We start from the raw sequence: 5,851 nt of genomic DNA, 5'->3' as shown, positions 1-5,851 counted from the left end.
CTAGGGATCATTAGCCAGCACTGTAGCCTTCGACACGGAGCGCGCAGGGGACGCCGGGAGATGTAGTGCGCGGGCGGGCCTATAGAAAAGGCAGCCTTTGGTTTAGAACTACACCTCCCGTGACGCTGCGCGGGTAGAGCGCCGGGATGGCGCATGCGCGCGTTCTGCGCGGGCCGCCGGGAGTTGTAGTCTGGACGGAGAAGGTTTCCCGGAAGACAGCTGGAGACACGTGGAGGCTGCTGGGTGCAGTGTTTTGGGCAGTGCTGAGGGGAGAGAGGCAGGCCTGTGTTGTTATGGGAAAAATGCTGCTGATAGGTGGCCATGGTTGTGGCAGCATGTAATAAAGATATAGACCTGAGATAGGTGTCATCCTAGGGCATAACAGCCCTTAAAGGGATGCTCTACTCTCAGGGGCGTAAATGAAATGAAATTGAAACAATGGTGGCAAACATCATCCAAAAATCCAACAGCGTGTCAGTATACACTGCAGATTTTAGACTAGGGATAGATGACGACCCTATAGTGCCATATTGTCTATAAGGGATAGGCGGCGTCCATGCTGAAATAACAGGTTATTTTGCCATTTGGGTTGTGAGGTGAGGGACCAAAGCGGTGACAACTTCTGTACAGCACTGCGGAATATGTCGGTGCTATATAAAATAAATATAATGAAGGGATGCTCCGCTGTCAGCCTCCATTTTGGATGTCTGTAGCCATTTTCACAGAGCTCATCCCCCGAACTGGAAGCCATAATAGTATGCGGCTCCTGTATTGTGCCTTATACAATAGCCATGGGGCAGAACTAGTTAACAACTTTGCATCCAATAATGTTATGCTAATTACATTAGTCTGTGTCTATACAATGTATTTAAATGACCCCCCCCCATCATTGAAGCAGAACCCACCATACCGTATACACAATACCTGTGGGTGGGTGGACGTCTATATAGTGGTACATAGCACACAGTCCGCTCTATATGGTGATACATAGCACACAGTCCGCTCTATATGGTGGTACATAGCACACAGTCCGCTCTATATGGTGGTACATAGCACACAGTCCGCTCTATATGGTGGTACATAGCACACAGTCCGCTCTATATGGTGATACATAGCACACAGTCCGCTCTATATAGTGGTACATAGCACACAGTCCGCTCTATATAGTGGTACATAGCACACAGTCCGCTCTATATAGTGGTACATAGCACACAGTCCGCTCTATATGGTGATACATAGCACACAGTCCGCTCTATATGGTGATACATAGCACACAGTCCGCTCTATATAGTGGTACATAGCACACAGTCCGCTCTATATGGTGATACATAGCACACAGTCCGCTCTATATAGTGGTACATAGCACACAGTCCGCTCTATATGGTGATACATAGCACACAGTCCGCTCTATATGGTGATACATAGCACACAGTCCGCTCTATATAGTGGTACATAGCACACAGTCCGCTCTATATAGTGGTACATAGCACACAGTCCGCTCTATATGGTGGTACATAGCACACAGTCCGCTCTATATAGTGGTACATAGCACACAGTCCGCTCTATATGGCGGTACATAGCACACAGTCCGCTCTATATGGTGATACATAGCACACAGTCCGCTCTATATGGTGATACATAGCACACAGTCCGCTCTATATGGTGGTACATAGCACACATTCCGCTCCATATGGTGATACATAGCACACAGTCCGCTCTACACTCACCGGCCACTTTATTAGGTACACCTGTCCAACTGCTCGTTAACACTTAATTTCTAATCAGCCAATCACATGGCGGCAACTCAGTGCATTTAGGCATGTAGACATGGTCAAGACAATCTCCTGCAGTTCAAACCGAGCATCAGTATGGGGAAGAAAGGTGATTTGAGTGCCTTTGAACGTGGCATGGTTGTTGGTGCCAGAAGGGCTGGTCTGAGTATTTCAGAAACTGCTGATCTACTGGGATTTTCACGCACAACCATCTCTAGGGTTTACAGAGAATGGTCCGAAAAAGAAAAAACATCCAGTCAGCGGCAGTTCTGTGGGCGGAAATGCGTTGTTGATGCCAGAGGTCAGAGGAGAATGGCCAGACTGGTTCGAGCTGATAGAAAGGCAACAGTGACTCAAATAGCCACCCATTACAACCAAGGTAGCCAGAAGAGCATCTCTGAACGCACAGTACGTCGAACTTTGAGGCAGATGGGCTACAGCAGCAGAAGACCACACCGGGTGCCACTCCTTTCAGCTAAGAACAGGAAACTGAGGCTACAATTTTCACAAGCTCATCGAAATTGGACAATTGAAGATTGGAAAAACGTTGCCTGGTCTGATGAGTCTCGATTTCTGCAGCGACATTCGGATGGTAGGGTCAGAATTTGGCGTCAACAACATGAAAGCATGGATCCATCCTGCCTTGTATCAACGGTTCAGGCTGGTGGTGGTGGTGTCATGGTGTGGGGAATATTTTCTTGGCACTCTTTGGGCCCCTTGGTACCAATTGAGCATTGTTGCAACGCCAAAGCCTACCTGAGTATTGTTGCTGACCATGTCCATCCCTTTATGACCACAATGTACCCAACATCTGATGGCTACTTTCAGCAGGATAGTGCGCCATGTCATAAAGCTGGAATCATCTCAGACTGGTTTCTTGAACATGACAATGAGTTCACTGTACTCCAATGGCCTCCACAGTCACCAGATCTCAATCCAATAGAGGAGCATCTTTGGGATGTGGTGGAACGGGAGATTCGCATCAGGGATGTGCAGCCGACAAATCTGCGGCAACTGTGTGATGCCATCATGTCAATATGGACCAAAATCTCTGAGGAATGCTTCCAGCACCTTGTTGTATCTATGCCACGAAGAATTGGGGCAGTTCTGAAGGCAAAAGGGGGTCCAACCCGTTACTAGCATGGTGTACCTAATAAAGTGGCCGGTGAGTGTATATGGTGGTACATAGCACACAGTCCGCTCTATATGGTGATACATAGCACACAGTCCGCTCTATATGGTGATATATAGCACACAGTCCGCTCTATATGGTGATACATAGCACACAGTCCGCTCTATATGGTGGTACATAGCACACAGTCCGCTCTATATAGTGGTACATAGCACACAGTCCGCTCTATATGGTGATACATAGCACACAGTCCGCTCTATATAGTGGTACATAGCACACAGTCCGCTCTATATGGTGATACATTGCGCACAGTCCGCTCTATATAGTGATACATAGCACACAGTCCGCTCTATATAGTGATACATAGCACACAGTCCGCTCTATATGGTGATACATAGCACACAGTCCGCTCTATATGGTGATACATAGCACACAGTCCGCTCTATATGGTGATACATAGCACACAGTCCGCTCTATATAGTGGTACATAGCACACAGTCCGCTCTATATAGTGGTACATAGCACACAGTCCGCTCTATATGGTGATACATTGCGCACAGTCCGCTCTATATGGTGGTACATAGCACACAGTCCGCTCTATATGGTGATACATTGCACACAGTCCGCTCTATATGGCGGTACATAGCACACAGTCCGCTCTATATAGTGGTACATAGCACACAGTCCGCTCTATATGGTGGTACATAGCACACAGTCCACTCTATATGGTGGTACATAGCACACAGTCCGCTCTATATGGTGATACATAGCACACAGTCCGCTCTATATAGTGGTACATAGCACACAGTCCGCTCTATATGGTGATACATTGCGCACAGTCCGCTCTATATGGTGGTACATAGCACACAGTCCGCTCTATATAGTGATACATAGCACACAGTCCGCTCTATATGGTGATACATAGCACACAGTCCGCTCTATATGGTGATACATTGCACACAGTCCGCTCTATATGGTGGTACATAGCACACAGTCCGCTCTATATGGTGGTACATAGCACACAGTCCGCTCTATATAGTGATACATAGCACACAGTCCGCTCTATATAGTGGTACATAGCACACAGTCCGCTCTATATAGTGGTACATAGCACACAGTCCGCTCTATATGGCGGTACATAGTACACAGTCCGCTCTATATGGTGGTACATAGCACACAGTCCGCTCTATATGGTGGTACATAGCACACAGTCCGCTCTATATGGTGATACATTGCACACAGTCCGCTCTATATGGTGATACATAGCACACAGTCCGCTCTATATAGTGGTATATAGCACACAGTCCGCTCTATATGGTGGTACATAGCACACAGTCCGCTCTATATGGTGATACATAGCACACAGTCCGCTCTATATGGTGGTACATTGCACACAGTCCGCTCTATATAGTGGTACATAGCACACAGTCCGCTCTATATGGTGGTACATAGCACACAGTCGCTCTATATAGTGGTACATTGCACACAGTCCGCTCTATATGGTGGTACATAGCACACAGTCCGCTCTATATAGTGATACATAGCACACAGTCCGCTCTATATGGTGATACATAGCACACAGTCCGCTCTATATGGTGATACATTGCACACAGTCCGCTCTATATGGTGATACATAGCACACAGTCCGCTCTATATAGTGGTACATAGCACACAGTCCGCTCTATATGGTGATACATAGCACACAGTCCGCTCTATATGGTGATACATTGCACACAGTCCGCTCTATATGGTGGTACATAGCACACAGTCCGCTCTATATGGTGATACATAGCACACAGTCCGCTCTATATAGTGGTACATAGCACACAGTCCGCTCTATATGGTGATACATTGCGCACAGTCCGCTCTATATGGTGATACATAGCACACAGTCCGCTCTATATGGTGGTACATAGCACACAGTCCGCTCTATATAGTGGTACATAGCACACAGTCCGCTCTATATGGTGATACATAGCACACAGTCCGCTCTATATGGTGGTACATAGCACACAGTCCGCTCTATATGGCGGTACATAGCACACAGTCCGCTCTATATGGTGGTACATAGCACACAGTCCGCTCTATATAGTGATACATAGCACACAGTCCGCTCTATATGGTGATACATAGCACACAGTCCGCTCTATATGGTGATACATTGCACACAGTCCGCTCTATATGGTGGTACATAGCACACAGTCCGCTCTATATGGTGATACATAGCACACAGTCCGCTCTATATGGTGGTACATAGCACACAGTCCGCTCTATATAGTGGTACATAGCACACAGTCCGCTCTATATAGTGGTACATAGCACACAGTCCGCTCTATATGGTGATACATAGCACACAGTCCGCTCTATATGGTGGTACATAGCACACAGTCCGCTCTATATGGTGGTACATTGCACACAGTCCGCTCTATATGGTGGTACATAGCACACAGTCCGCTCTATATAGTGGTATATAGCACACAGTCCGCTCTATATGGTGGTACATAGCACACAGTCCGCTCTATATGGTGATACATAGCACACAGTCCGCTCTATATGGTGGTACATTGCACACAGTCCGCTCTATATAGTGGTACATAGCACACAGTCCGCTCTATATGGTGGTACATAGCACACAGTCCGCTCTATATGGTGATACATAGCACACAGTCCGCTCTATATGGTGATACATAGCACACAGTCCGCTCTATATGGTGATACATAGCACACAGTCCGCTCTATATGGTGATACATAGCACACAGTCCGCTCTATATGGTGGTACATAGCACACAGTCCGCTCTATATGGTGGTACATAGCACACAGTCCGCTCTATATAGTGGTACATAGCACACAGTCCGCTCTATATGGTGATACATAGCACACAGTCCGCTCTATATAGTGGTACATAGCACACAGTCCGCTCTATATAGTGGTACATAGCACACAGT

This window comes from Leptodactylus fuscus, chromosome 7 (assembly GCF_031893055.1).
Source record: "Leptodactylus fuscus isolate aLepFus1 chromosome 7, aLepFus1.hap2, whole genome shotgun sequence".
In the NCBI taxonomy this organism is placed as follows: domain Eukaryota; kingdom Metazoa; phylum Chordata; class Amphibia; order Anura; family Leptodactylidae; genus Leptodactylus; species Leptodactylus fuscus.
This window is presented reverse-complemented; position numbering follows the sequence as displayed.